We start from the raw sequence: 24,935 nt of genomic DNA, 5'->3' as shown, positions 1-24,935 counted from the left end.
CACACACACATATATATATACGATAAATACATAAGGATAGATAGATAGATACAGTAGATAGGTATATATATATATATATATATATACATATTTTTGGGGGGGTTTTATGCCAGGTATCCCCGAAGGGCTAAGGCGTTGCCCCTGGGTAGAGGACTTTTGGACTGGAGCGTGTAGCATTTTATGACCGGATGCCCTTCCTGATGTCTACCAATGACCCTTGGGTGGATTCGATCCTCCGACCCTTCGGTCAGAGCGGAGCGCTCTAACCCACTGAGCCACGGCTGCTACATATATATATATATATATATATATATATATATATATATATATATATATATATATATATATATAACAATACATTGTGGTAGGCTGGGACTTTCATCATCCACTCACTCGATGTTGTGCTGCTCTCGGATGGCAGCCCTTTCCTCTCTTTCTTCCTTATTTCCTTCCTTCCTCTTATGTACTGCATCAGAAATTACTATTCTGGGTGATTTTAATGTCTATAATGTCGAATGGCTCACTTATTCACCCAGAACTGATGACTCTGGTCTTGAATGTGAGCTATTTGCAGACTCATTTAATCTCACCCAGTTAGTTAGCCAACCCACCCGTGTACCAGACAACCCCGATCAAAATCCTCACCTATTGGGCTTGTTTGTAACAACCAATTCAGATAATTATAATGTCGAAGTGAAGTCCCCCCTCGGATCCTCGGATCATTGTCTGATTCAAGCCACCAGTTTCACACCTACCACACCCTCCTGCTCTGAACAGGTCGTGGTGACTAAATGGCACTACGACGGGGCAGACTGGGAGGGACTTCAAAATTTTCTCATGGATGTTCCTTGGACCTCCTTTTTCTCCCATGATGCAAATTCCACATTGGGCCACATACAGGATTTCATTAAAGTCGGCATGGAAACATCCATTCCCCATCATATTTACAGAAAAAGTTGTAATTCTCCTATGGTTTGACCACAGTTGTGCTAGAGTAACAGAACATAAAACAATAGCCTATAACACTTATACAAGGACCAAAACCAAAGAAGCCTTTAACTCTTATAAAAATATCAGAAACCATGCCAAAACTATTATCAATCTTTCTAAATCAAACTTTGTACATAGACAAGCTAACAAACTACTAAACAATCCAAATGGTAACAAAATATTCTGGTCAACCCTCAATTCATTCAAAACTAACTTTACGACCACCTCTTCCAATCCACCATTACAGTCCCCCAATGGAAATCAGTTAAGTGACCCACGCGGAAAAGCCAACCTTCTTGTTGACATTTTTTCAACAAACTCAACCCTAAATTCAGAAAATCATAATATTCCTGTACTTGATTTTGATTCCCCTCAAATACCTCCTTTCATGATTCACACCAGACTCGTACAAGCCGTATTACAGAATCTATCAGCAGACAAAGTGACAGGTCCAGATGAAATTCCTTCAATAGTACTTAAAAATTGCTCCTCAGTGTTGGCTCCTGTATTAACATAATTGTTCCGCTTATGCATCCGTACCTCAATTTTTCCAGCCCCTTGGAAGAAGCAAATATCCATCCAGTTCCTAAAAAGGGGGCAACTTCTGATCCATCAAACTATAGACCAATTGCAATAACTTCCGTTCTCGGTAAAGTTTTTGAGACACTAATTAACAAACACATAGTCAAGCATCTAGAAATCAATAAATTGATCAATGATCAGCAGTATGGATTTAGACAGGAACGTTCAACTGTAGATATTCTTTGCCTTCTTACCCATCAGATTAACAGAACAATAGAGCAACATGGTGAAACACACACAGTAGCACTTGTTATTTCAAAAGCATTTGACAGAGTATGGCACCAGGCCTTATTGTCTAAGATTTCACACTATGGCCTTGCATCACTGGTTCCTCTAATTTCTTCTTACGTTCATAGTAGAAAAATACGGGTCATGGTACATGGAATTTATTCTCAGTTTCATTCCATAAATGCTGGCTACCTCAGGGATCAGTTTTGGCGCCAACCCTCTTTCTCATTCATATAAATGACCTCCTATCTGTCACGCACAACCCAATACACTCTTATGCTGATGACTCGACCCTTCATAGTTCTTTCACATTTAGTACCTCCTTTACACAATTTGATATAAATTCCCAAATAAACAGCAATTTCTCTGAACTAGGACCTTTCAAAAATTAATCAATGGGGACAAAAAAATCTGGTCTCGTTTAATGCTCAGAAAACTAAATACATTAATTTCTCCAATAGAAAGAATCTCTCAGACTCCCACATAATTTTAAATGATGTCAATATTCACATATCCACTACAATTGATATCCTAGGTGTTACTCTAAACCCCAACCTAAGCTGGACAGCTTATGTTAAATCCCTTGCTAAAAATGCTTCTAAAAAACTGGGACTTAAGTACAGAGTTCGTGAGTTCTTCACTGACGAGCAGATGGCCACAATATACAAAAGTCATGTGCGTTCTCAGATCGAATACTGTTCACCACTTTGGAGTGGATGTGGAGCGGTTGCATTGAGGCAGTTGGACAAAATTCAAAATAAAGCCATTAGATTAATCAATAATCCTGCCATAACGCAGGACCTTCCTCTGTTATCAGTACGTAGAGATGTTGCTTCTTTAGCACTATTTTATCGATATTTTTTACAGTAAGTGCTCTAACGAACTAGCTTCAATTGTACCTCCCCTTCACATTTTCTCCCGAAATACTCGGGCAGCTGGGAGCGCCCATGAACTCACACTCTCTCCCCCACAATGCAGAACCTCTGCTTATCAAAATTCATTTATCCCCAGAACTACTACTCTCTGGAATTCAGATCCTGGGAGTTGCTTCCTACATGCATTTAATCCTCTCGATTTTAAATCCAATTGTTATAAGTATTTTATGAGTGGAGGATGCCTTTAGGCACATGGACTTATTTTTTTCCTTCATTCATTATCTATTAAAAAAAAAAAAAAAAAAAAAAAGAGTCCTTCTTTCACTCTTTATTTCCTCTTCCTTCTGTCTACAGGTGACTCTACAGTGTGACAAGCCAAATGGTTTCCTCTACACCAAGAAACTATTTACTATGCTGGGTGGTAACCATGCACCCAAATTATGGCGGCTGGTGGCTCCAGTCAGACTGAGCCGGTGAAGGCTTATATCCAAGAGGTCGTTGGGGTTTATTGCTCACGTAATGCCACACAGGGATGAGTGAGGCTGGTCACTCATCTTAAATGTAAGGACCAACTTGCCTAGCCCCGGGCTTCTACGCTCCTCATGGGGCAACGTAGGATTAGGTGATGTATGTATGTATGTGTCGCCACATGTATTCTTGTAGGATATATATATATATATATATATATATATCTCATCTCATCAGCCGTTTGAGTGTCCACTGCAGGACCGGCCTATCCCTACCGAAGTGGGGATGATACAGACAATGTATCTCTACAAAGTGGCTTAGGCTGTCTGGTAGAGATTGTATGTAGGGTGAGAAGTGCTTGTAAGTGTAATTGTAGTGATGTAGTGGCTTTGGATGTGTGAGTAGTCTGTGCACCAAGTGTAATCGGTCCGCACAAGCCGACTGGGTGCAAGCATACTTTATAGTATGTGACACTGGTTCAACCACAGCACCCGTGATGTCCGCCAAGCAGTACGTGGCCAGAAGAACGTTCCCAAAGATTATTACCCTGGCGGGGCTCGAACCCTTGTTCTTCAGTGTACGAAAACGCACACTTTACCACTATACCACAGAGGCTCCATATATATATATATATATATATATATATATATATATATAGATAGATAGATAGATAGATAGATAGATAGATAGATATATATATATATATAGTTATATATATATATATATATATACATATATATATATATATATAAATATATCTATATATATAAATATATATATATATATATATATATATCTCCCATTGGAGCCCGGTGTCCGGAATATTGGACAGAACGGATTTTTCAAGTCTCTCTAAAGTAGGGAACCCCTGGGTAGGGACCTATGAGCTTCGCGACTATGAACCGATAGGCGGAGGGCGGTACGTTTAGTGCCCTCCCAGCGCAATGCCTCGCCCAGCACCCCTGTGATCCAATGGGTTAAATATATATATATATATATATATATATATATATATATCTATATATATATATATATATATATATATATATATGACAATTAGGTGCAGAAGGTGAAAAATGTTAATGTAGGGGGTAGGATTCCGGGAGGCAAACCGAAAAATACCTGGGACTGGATCACAAAATGAGACCTCAGGAATCAGGGAATGAATTGATTGGCTGCCAGAGATCGAGCAGCGTGTAGAGCCATTAGGTGACCAAGACCGACGTATGCAAGCATGCTGTAGTCTTCATACAGTATATATATATATATATATATATATATATATATATATATATATATATATATATATATATATATATATATATATATATATATATATATATATATATATATATATATATATATATAGATGGATAGATAGATAGATAGATGGACTGATATAGATATAGATAGATAGATATAGATGTAGATCTGTGTGTGTGTGTATATATATATATATATATATATAATTGAGAAAAAGAAAAATCTCATAGAGGAATGCAGCAGTTATTTTGCTTTACATAAAAGGCAACACAAAAGATCTCAGTAATTATCGACCCATTAGTTTCTTATCAGTTATTATCTTCACTAAATTCCTCACGAACAGAATAACAACAAAGTTGGAAGAAATCCAGCCTCGTTAACAGGTAGGATTCCGAAGCGGGTGTTCGACTACTGAACATCTACACACAATGAATTCGGTAACTGAAACAACTACGGAGTATTTTCAACCACTGTGCTTAAGTTTTGTTGATTACGAAAAGGCTTTTGACTCAGTGAAGCACATAGCAATTATAAGTTTACTGTGAGAACAAGGAGTAAATGAGACCATTGTAAAACTGCTCGGGGAAAAAAAAAAAAAAAAAAAAAAAAAAAAAAAAAGGGAACTGCAACAGTTGAATTACATAAAGACTCGGGAAAAATTAAGACTGAGAAGGGCGTGCATCAGGGTGATACAACTGCACCAGAGTTATTTACAGCATACATAAAAAGTATATTCAGAAAGATGGACTGGGAGAACAAAGGAGTAACATAGATGGAGAAAAGATAAACCATTTAAGATTTGAAGATGACATTGTCCTAATCTTAGAAACAGCAGAGGCATTGCAAGAAATGTTAAAAACCTGATCAGAGAAATTCTTAAGTGGGGCTAAAGATGAACCACAGTAAAACTTAATGTTTAAGTACAACAAAGAGCGTCATCCGAATATGCGAAGAAATTCTTGAAGAAGTCGAGGAGTACAATTACTTGGGGCAAATATTAAAATTAACGAAAGATCATGATAGCGACATAGAAAGACGCTAAATAAAACCCACACTTGTAGACGAAGAATATAAATACCAAACAGTTTCGGTGGACACTGCCACCATCTCCAGTGGTCAAGATAGAGAGAGGAAGTGACATATTGACAATACAAGGGTTCCTTTTTTATAAGTGTGTGTGTGGAACAAATGTACAACATATTCAGAAGCAGGCATATATAAAATTCCTTGCTTGTGAACTAGTTTACATAGGAGAAACAGGTCGTACTTTGGAAACACGGGGTAAGGAACACAAGTATGCCATAAAAACATATAATTTAAATAATGCAATATTTAACCATGTTTGTGAATCCAACCACAGAATTGACTGGCAAGGTTGCCATCTACTGTATAAAAGTCATGACTTTCGGAAACGAAAGATTATTGAAGCCATGTGTATCCAAAAATACGAGAATTTCAACCTTAGTGAAGGTATGTACAAGCTAGATCCTATAATGAGGTCCCTAGTGGAAATGTCCCTTCCCGCACCGACACAGGTGGGGCCAGATAGGAATTACACCTGACCTATCTGGTAATGTCGCCCCCTTTCCCCCTTTGGGTTAATCCCCGCTTACAATCCACCCCACCCCACCCCACCCCACCTTTACCCCACCCTTCCACACACACACGCAGAAAAAGGAACCCTTGTATTGTCAATATGTCACTCCCTCTCTCTATCTTGATCACTGAAGATGGTGGCAATGTCCACCGAAACTGTTTGGTAATTATATTTGTCTACAAGTGTGGGTTTTATTTACCTTCTTTGATTATCACGCAAGAGTGATTCATCCAGCCATAGAAAGAAGTATTACAGTTGGATGGAAAGCTCTCGGTAAAAGTAGAAACATGAGAAATAGCCTGCCAATAAGTATAAAACGTAAAATAGATAATAAATTTATAGTCTCACCTATTATGTACGATTCTGAGACGTGAAAACTGACAAAATCGATAGATTGGGAATATCTTTAAGAGACAGGAAAAGATCAACTTGGGTGAGAGATAAGATTAAATTAAAGACATTACAGAAGTTACAAAAGAATAGAAATGGAGGTGAGTAGTCATGTAGCAAGAATAAGGGATAACCAATGGAGGATATGGCTGACTGACTGGTCTCGAAGAGATTATAAGCGTAGCAGAAAGCGTTTAGACAAGAGGTGGAGAGATGAGCTAGATTGCAGGTAAAACGTGGCAGAAATTGGCTCAGCCAAGGAATTCGTGAAAAGACTAGGGGAGGCCTCTGTTCAGCAATGGACATGCAATGGCTTATGATATACTCGTGTGTGTGTATAAATATATATATATATATATATATATATATATATATATATATATATATATATATATATATATATATATATATATATATATATGTATGTATATATATATAAAATCATCATCATCCGGTTCTCCTTTCCCACCTTAGGGCAGGGTAAGGAGTAGCAATGTCCAGACAGCCCAAATTTGCCCAATCCAATAAGCCACGCTACCGTTCACTCTTCATTCAAGCCCCTGGAATCTTGGGTCTACCTGATACGCCAAAAGCATTCACACGTTCTGTAGCTTCACATACAAGTATCCGATAGAGTAAATCCGGACGCTGTCAAGTTAAAAAGATTGCCAAATCCCTCATCATGCACTTCTCCTCACAATGTTCATCCAGCCAGCTCGATCTCTTGTCAGTCCTCTAGCCTAACCGACTTCCAAACATCTCTTCCTCACACACTCATCCACCATATCTCTCCATTTTCTTGGCCTACCTCGCCTCCTCCCTTCTTCAAGTTCGCTCAGATATACCATTTTCACCACTCCATTGTTATCCATTCCCTCCACATGACCATATCATCTCAGCACACTCTCTTCGATTCTGGTGTTCACAGGCTTCCTAACTCCACATCTTTCACGATTCACATAATTTCGTATCCTATCCACCATCTGTACTCCACATACATTCCTCAGCAGTCCCATCTTCACTGCTTTCACTCTTGACTTTTCATTTTTATGCCACACCATAGCCTCACATCCATATGATAAAGTTGGCACTAACACTTCTTCATGTAATCCTCGTCCAGCTGCAACCCTCAAGCCTCTGTTTCTTATCAAGGCCTTCATTGCACCAGCTACTTTCCTTCCTTGTATCAGTCTACTTTCCACTTCTTTTGCACATTTTCCCTCTTTTCTATCACTGTATCCAGGTATTTGAGCTCTCTCTCACCAATCAAGTTCCTGTCCGGTATTTGCAAGTAGTACCGCCTCATCAGCATTCAAAAAGTTTGAGATATTCCATCCATTGCCATTCATTACCAACGCCATCCCTCCCTCCATTACTCCTGTTTTTACTTCTCTCATCACCCCATCCATATATATATTGAACAACCATGGGAACACTACAACCTTGACGAACGCCCACACCGATCGTGAACCATTCACTTAGATGCCCATTAACCCTTACACACACACACACACACACACACACACACACACACACACACACACACACACACACACACACACACACACACACACACACACACACACACACACACACACACACACATACACACACACATTATATATATATAGGTACCGGAGCCAACCCACCCCTGAATCACATCATCTTCACGTTTTTGCCCGGAATCGTGCTAAGTCTGTTCTTCGCTCTGCTAAAAATAATTTCATCCGTGCTGAATGCTCTCAACTCTCCAACTCGAATTCTTCCCGCTCCTTCTGGCACCATGCCAAAAACCTTTCTAACAACTTTACCTCATCATCCTTCCCTCCTCTTTTCTACTCTGATGGTCCTGTAGCTATTTCTTCTACTGATAAAGCAGATCTGTTCGCACAGACTTTCTCCTCCAATTCCACCTTAGACGATTCCGGTGCTGTTCCTCCATCACTTCCCGCCTCTGACTTTCTCATGGCTGACATTAAAATTTCTTCAGTTGATGTATTTTCTGCCATCACTGGCCTCAATACTAACAAGGCATATGGGCCTGATGGAGTCCCTCCTGTTGTTCTCAAGAACTGTGCTTCTGTGCTTACACCCTGCCTGGGCAAACTCTTTCACCTTTGTCTGTCAACTTGTACCTTTCCTTCTTGCTGGAAGTTTGCTCTCATTCAGCCAGTCCCAAAGAAGGGTGACCACTCCCAACCCTCCAACTATCGTCCAATTGCCTTAACGTCCTGTATTTCAAAAGTTGTCGAGTCAATTCTCAATAGAAAAATTTTAAGGCATCTTTCCTATCACAGCCTTCTTTCTGATCGTCAGTACGGGTTCTCACCTACCTTTCAGACTCCTGGTCATCCTCCTTTCGGGACTTTGGCGAAAGCTTTGCCATTCGCTTGACATCTCAAAGGCTATCGATCGAGTCTGGCATAAATCTTTAATTTCCAAACTGCCCACTCACGGTTTCTATTCTTCTATTTGTGCCTTCATCGCTAGTTTCCTTTCTGGTCGTTCTATAGCCGCTGTTGTAGACGGCCATCGTTCTTCTCCTAGATCTATCAACAGTGGTGTTCCTCAGGGCTCTGTCCTATCACCAACTCTTCCTTTTATTCATCAATGACATAAGAACATAAGAACTTAAGAAGAGAGGATAACTGCAGTAGGCCGGTTGGCCCATGCTAGGCAGCTCCTAGAAGAATAACTGAACTATTAAAATGAGATAAGGATAGCAAAGAAGAAGGCTCTCCCCCGCCCTCCAAACCCTCCAGCCGAAGCCGGCAGGAAAAAGTCAGAAAGTACACCACGCAGTATAGAGAAACTGGGTTGGACATTTTACAGGAAAGTGTGTAAGGAGAATAGAGACTATCATAGTGTAACCTGAAAAGGAAAAATTATGAATTAGTATTGGTTATAAGATTCTCTTTTTTCTATATCCAACCCTTATTTGTCATATGCTTATCTAGCCTATGGTTGAAACTCTCAATGGAAGAGGCAGCAACTACTTTACTAGATAGCTTATTCCATTCGTCTACTACTCTATTACAAAACCAATTTCTACCAATAATATGGTTGTCTTTAATGCATCTAAGACTCAGTTCTTACACCTATCAACCCGACAAAATCTTCCACAGGTATACCCACTAATGTTTAATAATATTCAGCTTAATCCTGCATCATCCTTGAACATGCTTGGGGTTTCATTTACTCGGGACTTATCTTGGAAAGATCATATTACATCTCTTGTAAAATCAGCTTCCAAGAGATTGGGTGTGCTAAGCCGACTCCGTTCTTTCTTTACCCCTGCACAACTGTTGACTCTATACAGGGGTTTTATCCGCCCTTGTGTGGAGTACAACTCTTATGTGTGGGGAGGCTCCCTACATACAGCTCTTCTCAATAGGGTGGAGTCAAAGGCTTTTCGTCTCATTAACTCTCCTCCTCTTACTGATTCCCTTCAGCCTCTGTCTCTTCGCCACACTGTCGCATCTTTATCTCTTTTCTATCGCTACTTTAATGGTCACTGCTCCTCTGAATTGTCTGCTTGCATTCCTCCACCTCTACGACGGGCGCGTAGCACCCGTCTAGCAGCAGACTCTCATCCCTTTTCTGTCCAACTCTCTAATGCAAGAGTTAACCGTTACTCCCAGTCCTTCATTTATGCAACAGGTCAACTCTGGAACTGTCTCCCTCTGTCTGTATTTCCTGCTTCCTATGATCTCCAGTCTTTCAAACGCAGTGTGTCCAGGCATCTCGAAATTAATGGATCTTGAATTTGGGTCTCTCATGTATTTTGTTTTTCTCTTGGAGGGAACTCTTATTGCGGGCTCATGGCCTTTGGTTCCTTCTTGCTCGCATAAATAAATAAATAAATATATATATATATATATATATATATATATATATATATATAGAGAGAGAGATAGAGAGAGAGAGAGAGAGAGAGATAGATAGATATAGATATAGATATATATGGAGCCTCTGTGGTACAGTGGTAAAGTGTGCGTTTTCGTACACTGGAGAGCGAGGGTTTGCGCCCCGCCAGGGTTAAAAACTTTGGGAGCGTTCTCCTGGCCACTTACTGCTTGGCGGCCATCAGGGGTGCTGTGGTTTAACCAGTGTCGCATACAATAAAGTATGCTTGCACCCAGTCGGCTTGCGCGGGCCGATTACACTTGGTTCTCAGACCACACACACACATCCAAAGCACTATAACACTATAGTTACACTTACAAGCACTTCACACCCTACATACAGTCTCTACCAGACAGCCTAAGGCACTTGGTGGCGATACATTGGCTGTATAGTCCCCACTTCGTTTGGGATAGGCCGGTCCTGCAGTGGATACTCAAACGGCTGGTGATGCTATATATATATATATATATATATATATATATATATATATATATATATATATATATATATATATATATATATATATATATATATATATATATATATATATATATATATATATATATATATATATATATATACACTAGTATATATAGAGCAGATATATTCTTTTTATATATCATTTTTACCTTACGAAACTGCACTTCAGTCTGTTGCTTGTCGATTATTATATAAAAATACTCCTCTTTTCAGTGCTGCTGAAGAAGGTTAATAAATGGTAGTTTCGTTTACTTAGTGATGCTGTGGTTGCAGCACTGTTTATCTCTGCTCACTTGAAAAAGACATGAACGAGAGCTATAGCGTTGAAAGGGTTACTCACGCATTTATTATTATTTTTATTATTATTATTATTATTATTATCGTTATTACCTCCCCTGGAGGTAGGGGGGGTTTTCAAGAATACTCCCCCAGTACCCCTGCTTGTCGTAAAAGGCGACTAAAAGTGTTGGCGGAGGGTTAGTGCCCCTCTCCGGAAAACAACTAACTAAAAAAACAAACAATAAGCCTCGGACAAGGACTGACCAAACGATGACGACCAAGGACCGGACAAAGGACATGGTTATCGGAACGTGGAATGTAAGGGGAGCGAATGATGAGGTGAAAGAGAGAGAGATTGTCCAGGAGCTTGAGGGTGCGAAAGTGGATGTATGTGGAATAACTGAAACAAAATGGAGAGGAGAAAGTGTGAGAGAATGGGAGTATGGATGGGGTATATGTGCAGGAGTAGGTGAGAATGAGAGGCCAAAGGATGGAGTATGTATAGTTGTGAGTAAAAGATGGAAGAGGAGCATAAGACAGTATGGATCAGTTGGGTCAAGGATTGTGTGGGTAAAGTTGAAAGTTGGAATACAAATGTAGGCGATTGTGTGTGTGTATGCGCCAACACAAGATCGTGCTAGACGAGTGAGAGAAGAGTTCTGAACAAATGTAGAAGTGTGCATGGAAAAGTTTGGAAGGAATGAGAGTGTTTTTGACTGGTGATATGAATGGTAAAGTTGGGAATGTGAAGGTGGATGGAATAGTTGGTGAGTGGGGTGTGCCTGCTGAGATAGATGAGAATGGGAGAGCGTTAGTGGACATTTGTGCTGGGAGGGGGTTGGTGATAGCCAATACCCTCTTCAGGCATAAAATGGTCCACAGGTATACATGGCGAGTGTTGAGAAGGGTGGGTGGTGAACTGAATGAAAGGAAGGCAATGATTGATTATGTGTGTGTGGATGAAAGGATGCGAAGATGTGTAATGGATGCAAGAGTTTATAAAGGTTGGGGGAGTGGACTTTCTGACCACTACTTGATGGTGGCCAAAATTAGAATTCAAGTAAGATGGAGGAATAGAAGAAGGGAAAGACGAGAGGAAGGAGTAGTTGCAAGGAGAGTGGAAAGGTTACAAGAGGATGAGAAAAAGGCAGAGTATAAGAAAGATGTGGAGGAACGATTGGGCAAATATGAATTGGAGCAGATGGGAGACGTGGAAGGTGTGTGTAGGATATTTACAGAATAAATATGTGCAGCATGTGATGTGGTGTGTGGAAGGAAGAGAAGACGGAGGGGGGTCCAAGGAACAGCGTGGTGGACTGAAGAGGTGAAACAGGCTGTGGCACAAAAGAAGAAAGCATACAATGAATGGATGAGAAATAGGGGCGTGGAAGAAGTTGAGAGGCGGAAGAGAGAGTTATATGTAGAAAGAAAGAGAGAGGTGAAAAGATTAGTAAGAGAGAGTAAGAAGAGAGTGGATGAGGAATTTGGAAGGAATTTGAGTGTAAAGTGGATGGACTGTAAGAAAATGTTCTGGAAAGAGGTGAAAAGAGTAAGACAGGGTGGAAGTGAAGTTAGCAGGGGAGTGAAAGATAAAAATGGTAGATTACTAGTGGAGAAGGGAGAAAAAGTGAGCAGATGGAGAGAACACTTTAAGGAATTGTTGAACGTAGAGGATGGAAGTAATGCGAGTATAAGTGGCTGGGGAATGGCTGGGAGAAGGAGGGAGGTGAGAAGACAGGAAGAAATCAGTAGGATAGAAGTTGTGGAAGCAATGAAGAAAGTTAATTCGGGGAAAGCCCCAGGAATTGATGGAGTGTGTGGTGAAATGCTGAAGCATGGGGGAGAGATAGTAGTAGAATGGATGTGGAAGATGTGCAGATTGGCCTGGGAGGAAGGTAAAGTCCCGGAGGATTGGAAGTCAGGTATAATTATTCCCCTGTACAAAGGAAAAGGGGAAAAAGAAGTGTGTGGTAATCATAGGGGCATTTGTCTTCTTAGTATAATAGGAAAAGTGTATGGTAGGATACTTATTGACAGAGTTAGAGAAAGAACAGAGAAATTAGTTGGAGAAGAACAGGGAGGCTTTAGGAAGGGAAGAGGTTGCGTAGATCAGATATTCATTCTTAGATCTTTAGTGGAAAAGTTTCTAGAGAAGGGAAAGAAGTTATATGCGGCTTTCATGAATTTGGAGGAAGCATATGACAGGGTGGATAGACAAGGATTGTGGAAAATGTTAAGAATATATGGAGTATATGGGAAGTTGTTGAATGCTGTGAAGAGTATGTACGATGGTGCGAAGGCTGCAGTGCGTGTGGATGGTGAACTAAGTGAATTTTTCTCTTTGAAAGTTGGCTTGAAACAGGGATGTGTCATGTCTCCATGGTTGTTCAATTTGTACATGGGTGGGGTAATAAAAGAGGTACAAGGTAAGGTAGTGGATGCTGGAGTGGCCCTGGTGAGAGAGGATAGTGTTTGGAAACTCCCTGTACTGTTGTTTGCAGATGATACTGTGTTGTTGAGTGAAGACGAAGGGGAGCTGCAAGGCTTGGTGGATGAGTTTGGGAGAGTGTGTAAGAAACGGAATCTAAAGGTGAATGTAGGGAAGAGTAATGTGATGGTCTTTAAGAGAGGTGAAGTCAGTGAATGTACAGCGAGGTTGGATGGTGAGGAATTGGAATTTGTGAGTACGTTTAAGTACTTGGGTAGTGTGATGAGTAAGGATGGAGGTTTTCAGGGTGAAGTGCTTGAAAGGGTACAGCAGGGAAGAAAGGTTGCTGGTTCTTTGAAAGCAGTGATAAGAAACAGGGGAGTGAGCATGGAAGTGAAAAAGTTACTACATGACAGTATTGTGATACCAACTCTAACGTACGGAAGTGAAGCTTGGACGTTGTTGGAAGGACACAAGTCAAGAGTGAGAGCAGTGGAAATGAGTTATTTAAGAGGAGCCTGTGGAGTCACATGGAGAGACAGGCTGACGAATGAGGATATAAAGGAGCGTTGTGGTGTTGATGTGGATGTGATAGGAAGCGTTATGAGGAGCACACTGAGGTGGTTTGGCCATGTGGAGAGGATGAAGGGTAAAAGACTGACGAAGAGAGTGTATGTGAGTTAGGTGGAGGGGGAGGCCGAGGATGAGATGAAGGGATGGGGTGGAGAGGTATATGAGAGAGGGGGGGTATGAGTTGGGAGCAGGGCAGTGAAATGGCGGGGGACAGGTCGACTTGGAGGCGATTTGTTTGTGGCCACCCCAAACGGGATTGAGGCGTCTGGCAATAGATAGATAGATAGATTATTATTACAAGTGCTCGTGGGCCCTTCTGGCCCCTCGCACTTGCTCCTGCGGAGGGCTCTCGCGTTTATGTGCTGTTCTTATGTAACGTTGTCACTTGGATTTTTTGCAGCTAACCAGTTGATCGTGTTATTTGCAGCTTCGGGAATGGAACCCAAGTTGTCCGAACGCAAGTTCGAAATACTTTAATTCTACCTGTGGGCAAAAAATTCTACGGAGATCCTATGTCGGGCGCCAGGAGCGGCGTTTTTTTTTGGTCAAAATGTGATCGTTCATTATATATAGTAAAAGTTTTTCAGTCGTGATGCGACCAAGTTTTTTCACATCAGCGAATTTTTTTACAATTTCTGTGCCAATTATGGTGCGATTTGAATGTGTAGTTTTGGCTGCCCAAAATACTCACACACACACAAACACACACAGACACACGGCTACTGCTATTGATGGTATGCATTGACGTCACTAAGCCCCGTCCCTAATACGCGTGGTCTCGACTCTGGCCGTGGCGAAATATAAACAAACAAGGTCTCGTCCCCTCGAGACGCAGAACAGCCATTCACATTGAGCTCTTTCAGTATGGTAGGAAAAGTTATTGATGGTGTTCATATATCAAATTATGTTCTTCAGATGTTGGTAATCATAGGGGCATTTGTCTTCTTAGTATAATAGGAAAAGTGTATGGTAGAATACTTATTGACAGAGTTAGAGAAAGAACAGAGAAATTAGTTGGAGAAGAACAGGGAGACTTTAGGAAGGGAAGAGGTTGTGTAGATCAGATATTCATTCTTAGATCTTTAGTGGAAAAGTTTCTAGAGAAGGGAAAGAAGTTGTATGCGGCTTTCATGGATTTGGAGAAAGCATATGACAGGGAGGATAGACAAGGATTGTGGAAAGTGTTAAGAATATATGGAGTAGATGGGAAGTTGTTGAATGCTGTGAAGAGTATGTACGATGGTGCGAAGGCTGCAGTGCGTGTGGATGGTGAACTAAGTGAATTTTTCTCTTTGAAAGTTGGGTTGAAAAAGGGATGTGTCATGTCTCCATGATTGTTCAATCTGTACATGGATGGGGTAATAAAAGAGGTACAAGGTAGGGTATTGGATGTTTTAGTGGCCCTGGTGAGAGAGGATAGTGTTTGGAAACTCCCTGTACTGTTGTTTACAGATGATACTGTGTTGTTGAGTGAAGACGAAGGGGAGCTGCAAGGCTTGGTGGATGAGTTTGGGAGAGTGTGTAAGAAACGGAATCTAAAGGTGAATGTAGGGAAGAGTAAAGTGATGGTCTTTGAGAGAGGTGAAGTCAGTGAATGTACAGCGAGGTTGGATGGTGAGGAATTGGAAAATGTGAGTACGTTTAAGTAATTGGGTAGTGTGACGAGTAAGGATGGAGGTTTTGAGGGTGAAGTGCTTGAAAGGGTACAGCAGGGAAGAAAGGTTGCTGGTTCTTTGAAAGCAGTGATAAGAAACAGGGAAGTGAGCATGGAAGTGAAAAAGTCACTACATGACAGTATTGTGATACCAACTCTAACGTACGGAAGTGAAGCTTGGACGTTGTTGGAAGGACACAAGTCAAGAGTGAGAGCAGTGGAAATTAGTTTTTTAAGAGGAGCCTGTGGAGTCACATGGAGAGATAGGCTGACGAATGAGGATATAAAGGAACGTTGTGGTGTTGATGTGGATGTGATAGGAAGCGTTATAAGGAACACACTGAGGTGGTTTGGCCATGTGGAGAGGATGGAGGGTGTAAGACTGACGAAGAGAGTGTATGTGAGTGAGGTGGAGGGGGGAAGAGGGAGGGGGAGGCCGAGGATGAGATGGAGGGATGGGGTGGAGAGGTATATGAGAGAGGGGTGTGTGAGTTGGGAGCAGGGCAGTGAAATGGCGGGGGACAGGGCGACTTGGAGGCGATTTGTTTGTGGCCACCCCAAACGGGATTGAGGCGTCTGGCAATAGATAGATAGATAGATAGATGTTGAACTCTGAATCTGTGTCTCGATATTGTGTAAAATGCAAGGAAATGGGTAACTTAGACCCGTATAACATACTGCGATTTCAATGTGTAGTTTTGGCTGCCCAAAATACACACACACACACACACACACACACACACACACACACACACACACACACACACACACACTGCTATAGTTTATTAGATTATTATTATTATTATTATTATTATTAGTAGTAGTAGTAGTAGTATTTATTTACTAATCAGCACAAGCCCCAACATTCTGGGCAACGTTGTCGCTGAAACCCAAGCATGAATGGTATATAACAGGAAAGGGAAACACTGACTCCTACATGGTGCTATAGTTATCGTATGGCTAGCGGCTACCATATCAGTAAGGAGACATGACACCACACGGCGAAAAATCAAAAGCAGGGAACAAATATGAGCACAAAAACATCTATAGCACGTAAATACGTATATAATGTACAGGACATAAACATGAACAGTGTGAGATATTTTGGAATGAGGGTGAAGCTGTCCCCCAAACTCAAAGATTGGTAATAAAGCAGACACACTAGGCAGAAAACACTTAGTCAGGGGGTGTAAAGGGAGCAACAGTGGGCCATTAACGAAGTGATGGCCAGGGGGTGTACAGGATGTGATGGCCAAGGGGTGTACCTGATGTGATGGCCAGGGGATGTACAGGATGTGATGGCTAGCTGGTGTAAATGATGTCATTGCCAGGGGGTGTACAGGATGTGACGACCAGCTGGTGTAAATGATGTGATGGCCAGGGGGTGTACGTGATGTGATGGCCAGCTGGTGTAAATGATGTGATGGCCAGGGGGTGCACAGGATGTGATGGCCAGGGGGTGTACAGGATGTGATGGCCAGGGGGTGTACAGGATGTGATGACCAGGACGTGTCGGGGTGGGTCCTCTGGTATAATTTCTTCCACGCCAATGTGAGCGACGGCCACATCACGGCTGTGGGTGAAAATGGGGTACTTGCCGAAGGTGTGTTTCACCCCACGATAGTTGTGGTAGTGCTGGATGGTGACGCTGGTGTGGTGGGGTGCTTCTCATAATAGTACTAGATGGTGACACTAGTGGGGTGGGGTGTGACGCAGGTGAGGTGGGGTGCTTGTCATACTAGTCCTGGACGGTGACACTAGTGGGGTGGATTGTTTGTCATAACCAGAGATCAGAAAGATATGTAAAGTAACTAAAAAATATGTTTTCACATAAAACAGTATTTTCTAAAAAAAAAAAAAAAAAAAAACGAAATTATGATTTCTGCTAGAGATATGCCTAAAATGGCCCAAGTAACGTTTTTATCCAACCTCTAGTAATGACTGACAGAAGACAGCGTCTTACAGAAGAGAATCTTAACAAAATCATGGCAACAAATTGCTGTTACAATCGTTCAGCAGTCTGAGTTATATATATTTTATAGCACTGTGTTTTGTATACAGGTCTGTAGCCAGAATTTCATTTCGGGGGGAGTCGTTAGCCGATTCAAAAAGTTAATCATATGTTCCTTTTCATTTTTTTTTTAACTATATGTAATTAATTTCAGTTTATGGCTTGCTGATGGTGATCAACTGATCCTTCAGTATTATATAAGGCTGTTGTTTTGAAATGTTGATAGATTTCAGGGGGAATCCACCCCTGTCCCCCCTGGGTGCAGGATTGGTTGTGTATTATGTCTGATTTTGTTTTCCTGATTTTTCACGGAAATAAAGCACTGATTAAAACCACATAGTTTAGTTTATCCATCACATATTTTGATGAAAATACGTAACATAAAAAAAAAAAAAAAATGAAATGGCCTAAATAACACTTTTATTCGATCTCTGGTCATAACAGTGTTAGATGGTGACGCCAGTGGGGGGGGGGTGACGCTGGTGGGGCGAGGTGCTTGTCATAATATTGCTGGATGGTGACGCTGGTGTGGTGGAGTGCCTGTCATAACAGTGCTGGATGGTGACGCTGGTGGGATGTGGTGCTTGTTATAATAGTGCTGGATGGTGACGCTGGTGGGGTAGGGTGCTGTCATAATAGTGCTGGTTGGTGACGCTGGTGGGACGTTCACCACTAATACGCAGGTGTAAGTCCTCCTTGGCGCCCCCACGAAGGATTCCCTAAAGTTTGTTGAACACAGGGTGAGGGATGATGCGTAACTCTAAATTATACTAGTCTCCCACACTTGTGCCGTAACATCTCCATTTTTTATCATAATTTTATCGAGAAGATGGAGAAAACGTCAATCTTTAGGGGACACTAGTTTAAGCTCCAAGAAGTTCCGGACAACCTAAACCTGAGATATTTTCAACTATATCTCCTTCCTTACTTAATGGTTTAAAACATTTCAAATTGATGAAGTATACTGTAACGTAATCATGGTATCTCTGGACGGCTCTGAATAGCTCAGGAGAGATTTTTCGAACACTAGGTTCTCAAGAAAAACCTGAAAAGAGACCTTCAACAGGCCACCTCTGTCAGAGATGGTGACGTATTTTTGTACTACTAGACTCTTCAGAGTCAGTGTTAGGTTTGAGTATGTTACCATCAAACTAATATTCTTTATTTATTTTATTCTTGTTTGCAGATTAATATAAATTAAGCTAAGATTACCTTTGGAATAAGACTAACTACTCCCCCATGCCGCCGGCCAATCCTGATCCCATAAGAAGGATCCCAATGGAAAGGCACCACAGAGGCCTTACTAGGTTATCCTTGGGTGGTTTCAAGCATGACTAGTAATTATATACACTTGGTCAGTGTTTAATATGCCACTCTGTATATGCCAAACCGGATAAACTTAGTAGTAGTAGTAGTAGAAGTAGTAATAGTAGTAGTTGTACTGACAGCATTAATTAACCTCTTCACAATAACAAATAATCCTAACATGAATAAAACTGGCTGGAAATAGCAAGAATAAACTCATGAAAAAAGCCACGGCAGTATTCAAGGAGTTAGTTCATTTGCGGCAAAGACTAACATGATTTTTACACGGTTTGTGTGTGTGTGTGTGTGTGTGTGTGTGTGTGTGTGTGTGTGTGTGTTCCATAAAAAACGAGCTAGATAACGGCAAGATAATTTAAGAGCAGTTGGGGTGTGATACAAACAGCAGAACTAACGCAAGCCAGAACTGGATGGGTGAAGAAGAACGGAGCTGAACATGACGACGGCCCCTCTCCCTTCTTAACCCTTTCAACCTGATGACTCCCTTTTTCATCTTTTTCTCTTACCTCTGATTTTATTCAGCTTAACAGACGTCTTTCTTAACATGAACAAAATGGTCTGATAGCCTGGACAGTAGTAGTAATAGTAGTAGTAGTAGCGGTACTATTATAGTAGTAGTAGTGGTAGTAATAATAGTGGTAGGAGGAGGAGGAGGAGAATTAGTAGTAGTGGTACTTCTAGTAGTAGTAGTAGTAGTAGCAGCAGCAGTAGTATTAGGAGTAGCGGTAGTATAGTAGATGTAGCAGCTGTAGCCCCAGTTTCATCAGAAATGTGAACCCAGTGGACTGCAGGCTGAAGCTGTCCTCGTACAGTCCACCATTTTTGTTTTAAGGGACTGGAAAGGAACTGAGGGATGTTTCTATAAATGGTTAATGGAGCCGCCCAGTCATATCGGTGCCACCACGAGAAGGCGTCCCTCTCCGGCACCACAGCCCCTTGTGTCGTGAGGAGAATGTTGATATTGTGTGTGTGTGTGTGTGTGTGTGTGTGTGTGTGTGTGTGTGTGTGTGTGTGTGTGTGTAAGAGGAGGATGAAGGGAAGGAAGGGAGAGAGGAATGGGGAGGAGAATAAAGAAAGGAGAAAGAGGAGGAGGAGGATAAGAAGGAGGAGGAGAAAAAGGAGGAAAAAAGACGGAAGCTGAGGAGGAGAGGGACGACGGTGAGGACGAGGAGGAGAACTAGAAGGAGGAAGTCGAGGAAGAGAGGAGAGGAGAGGAGAACACGAGGAAGTGAAGGATGAGGAAAGGAGAATGAAGAAAATGAGGAGAAGGAGGAGGAGAAGATAAACAAGAGGAAGATACAGGTAAATAACAAATAATAATAATAATAATAATAATAATAATAATAATAACAATAACAATAACAATTAGGATAAAACTAATCTATATAAGAAAAAGAAAATGAAGATCCAGAAGAGGAGGAGGAGGTGGGAATGTTGCAGGAGGCAGGGGAGGAGAGGGAAGGGAGTGATGATTATAATGATGATGATGATGATGTGAAGATCAGGAGGAGGAGAGTGATTTATAGATGCACGTCATATTTGTATGCACGTATGTATTTGGGTATATTTAAGTATGTATGGAATGCATCATGCATTATATACGCATGTATGTATACTTGTGTATCTGCATGTAATCTACATACTGTCTGTGTCTGTGTAGATGTATGTAGTTATGTATATGTGTGTGTATTCAGGTTGTGTAAACAAGCTATGCTAATGTGTACGTATGATGGCAGCCTGTATGTCTGTGCAACCATGTATGTAAATATGCGTGTAACTTACATACATGTATATTGCAATAGTAATGCACATAGATCTGCGAAGACTTCACATGTCCACGTAAATCCTCCATACACGTAACTAGGCATTTGCTTCGATGTATACATTGACTTCATGGTGTCAGTTCCCCCTTTTAACTTCCCAACTTGACATTTAATTACCTTAACAAACAAACCTCTTAATACTCACCTCCCCTCTTAATTAATCCTCTTAAGCGCCCCGTGCCGCTCCTTGACGCAGTAATTCTTCATCTACACCAACGTAAGGAAAGTGTTAAATGACGACTCTGAATGAAAACCTGACAGTCCCCATCCCCACGTCTTGAGGGACACTAAAACCTCAAGCCTGTGTAATACAGTGTCGGTGCCGGGGTGAAAGTTCACGCTGGTGGCTGGGTCTGTTGCCAGTGTGGATATTAATTTTGAAATATAATTCACTGATATGTTCATAGTACTCTAAATCAACTTAATAGAAAAAAAAACTAATAATATTCCATGGCAAAAGAAATATATTAAGAAAACCGACGATCTCTGATAGGCAACCCAGTGGAACAATAACCAACTTTAACCTCTTTGCGCCCCGTGTCCTCATTATGGGACGGAACTGGGTGTTTTCAAAATTTTATAAAGAAAGGAACCCCCGGGTAGGGACCTATGAGCTTCGCGACCATGAGCCGACAGGTGGAGGACAGTACACCTATAGTCTCACCAATCTAAAACCAAAGTTTGGGTGGGGTCTGGCGCTGGGTGCACCCATGCCATACTTCCTAAACGAGCGATGAGTAGATTCTGTTATATATGTAATAGGCATCACAGATAGGTACACACATACTAATACAATATAAACGTAAGTATTCTAGCATATCAAAGGAAGGTAATCTTGTAATGCATATGGCTCTTGTACATCAATAAAGAAACGTGGCATACATATTTTACAGTGTTGCTGAAAAAAATGTAGTTACTTTTACCGACTTTCACGGTAGTTCTAAGTTGGGTAAGTAATGTAACAATTACGTTTATAATATAATTTGAAGGAATCAGTAGAACATACACTATTTTCTTAATAGAAGTAAATAAGTTAAAACACTCACGAGCGGCAACATCCAGATCCATTGGAGGGAGATTTAAGCTTCTGTCACGTGCTTCCACTGTTCACTTTCTGTTATATATACAGTATAACTTAAATTATATTTATAACTTAAATTAGTTTGTCTTTACACACACACACACATAAACACACACACACACACACAGAAGTGGGTGAAGTCATGTCAGGCCAGGTGCCGAGATGTGACCGGCGAACTATAACGGTGTCAGGTCAGCCACTAGCCAATCAGAGTATAGGAAACAAGGCAACTCTGTACGGCGGGATATCCCCGGCTGGACTCCACCCAAACCTTGGTTTTAGATTGGTGAGACTATAGCACCCTTCCAGCAAAATCCCTCGTACAGCCACACTGGGAACTAAGGGGCTAAGACATCCCAGGTTTTAGTTTTCACTCATATAAATGTGAATTGAGGTGGGTAACAGTGACAGGAATAATTACTGGATCGTTATTGATAACTAAGTCGCTTCCTAGTCATTTTATCAATCCATTTCATTTTCTTTATTTGGAATTTCACTGGCAATCTTTCATACTTTTATTTTCCTGCAGGTTTGTCTATCTATCTATCTATTGCCAGACGCCTCAATCCCGTTTGGGGTGGCCACAAACAAATCGCCTCCAAGTCGCCCTGTCCCCCGCCATTTCACTACCCTGCTCCCAACTCACACCCCCCTCTCTCATATACCTCTCCACCCCATCCCTCCATCTCATCCTCGGTCTCCCCCTCCCTCTTCCACCCTCCACCTCACTCACATACACTCTCTTCGTCAGTCTTTCACCCTCCATCCTCTCCACATGGCCAAACCACCTCAGTGTGTTCCTCACAACGCTTCCTATCACATCCACATCAACACCACAACGCTCCTTTATATCCTCATTCGTCAGCCTGTCTCTCCACGTGACTCCACAAGCTCCTCTTAAATAACTCATTTCCACTGCTCTCACTCTTGACTTGTGTCCTTCCAACAACGTCCAAGCTTCACTTCCGTACGTTAGAGTTGGTATCACAATACTGTCATGTAGTAACTTTTTTACTTCCATGCTCACTTCCCTGTTTCTTATCACTGCTTTCAAGGAACCAGCAACCTTTCTTCCCTGCTGTACCCTTTCAAGCACTTCACCCTCCAAACCTCCATCCTTACTCATCACACTACCCAAATACTTAAACGTACTCACATTTTCCAATTCCTCACCATCCAACCTCGCTATACATTCACTGACTTCACCTCTCTCAAAGACCATCACTTTACTCTTCCCTACATTCACCTTTAGGTTCCGTTTCTTACACACTCTCTCAAACTCATCCACCAAGCCTTGTAGCTCCCCTTCATCTTCACTCGACAACACAGTATCATCTGCAAACAACAGTACAGGGAGTTTCCAAACACTATCCTCTCTCACCAGGGCCACTCCAACATCCACTACCCTACCTTGTACCTCTTTTATTACCCCATCCATGTACAGATTGAACAACCATGGAGACATGACACATCCCTGTTTCAAACCAACTTTCAAAGAGAAAAATTCACTTAGTTCACCATCCACACGCACTGCAGCCTTAGCACCATCATACATACTCTTCACAGCATTCAACAACTTCCCATCTACTCCATATATTCTTAACACTTTCCACAATCCTTGTCTATCCACCCTGTCATATGCTTTCTCCAAATCCATGAAAGCCGCATACAACTTCTTTCCCTTCTCTAGAAACTTTTCCACTAAAGATCTAAGAATGAATATCTGATCTACACAACCTCTTCCCTTCCTAAAGCCTCCCTGTTCTTCTCCAACTAATTTCTCTGTTCTTTCTCTAACTCTGTCTATAAGTATCCTACCATACACTTTTCCTATTATACTAAGAAGACAAATGCCCCTATGATTACCACACACTTCTTTTTCCCCTTTTCCTTTGTACAAGGGAATAATTATACCTGACTTCCAATCCTCCGGGACTCTACCTTCCTCCCAGGCCAATCTGCACATCTTCCACATCCATTCTACTACTATCTCTCCCCCATGCTTCAGCATCTCACCACACACTCCATCAATTCCTGGGGCTTTCCCCGATTTAACTTTCTTCATTGCTTCCACAATCTCTATCCTACTGATTTCTACCTGTCTTCTCACCTCCCTCCTTCTCCCAGCCATTCCCCAGCCACTTATACTCGCATTACTTCCATCCTCTACGTTTGTACATTATCGATTTTATTTAACAGACTTATCGTTCTCTCTCTCTCTCTCTCTCTCTCTCTCTCTCTCTCTCTCTCTCTCTCTCTCTCTCTCTCTCTCTCTCTCTCTCTCTCTCTCTCTCTCTCTCTCTCTCGTAGTAGTAGTAGTAGCAGTAGTAATAGTAGTAGTAGTACTGGTGGTGGTAGTTATAGTAGTAGTACTAGTTGTAGTAGTAACTGTAGAGGCAGTAGTGGTGGTGGTGGTGGTGGTGATGGATATAGTAGTAGTACTAGTAGTGGTAGTAATAGTACTTTTTGTTGTTATTGTATTGTTGGTGGTGGTAGTTGTAGTAGTAGTAGTAAAATGTGATAGTAGTAGTAATAGTAGTAGTAGTGGTAACCACAGCCGTTGGCGTGCTTGGGGTCAACGGATTATAATATGAAGGTTAGTGTTAACCTTCACATTACAACTCCAAATGGTGAACTGTATTAGCAAGGTTGGTTTTGATCTTCACAAAATAATTCCCCGATGGATGGAGGTGATTGTTAAAAAAAAAAAAAAAAGTAGTAGTAGTAGTGTAGTAGTAACTGTAGTACTAGTGGTGATGCTGGTTGTGGTTGTGGAGGTGGCGGCAGCAGCAGCAGTCATAATAGTAGTTGTGATGGTGGTGATGTTGCAACAACAGCAACAAATAATCATAACAATAATAGTAATAATAATAACAATAATAATAATAATAATAATAATAATAATAATAATAATAACAACAGTAATAATCAGTCTATCTACGAGTATAGCCAGACGCCATAATCCCATTAGGGGTGCCCGTTTG

This window comes from Coenobita brevimanus, chromosome 90 (genome assembly GCF_032717465.1).
Source record: "Coenobita brevimanus isolate Jiangsu-jjx chromosome 90, ASM3271746v2, whole genome shotgun sequence".
In the NCBI taxonomy this organism is placed as follows: Eukaryota; Metazoa; Arthropoda; class Malacostraca; order Decapoda; family Coenobitidae; genus Coenobita; species Coenobita brevimanus.
This window is presented reverse-complemented; position numbering follows the sequence as displayed.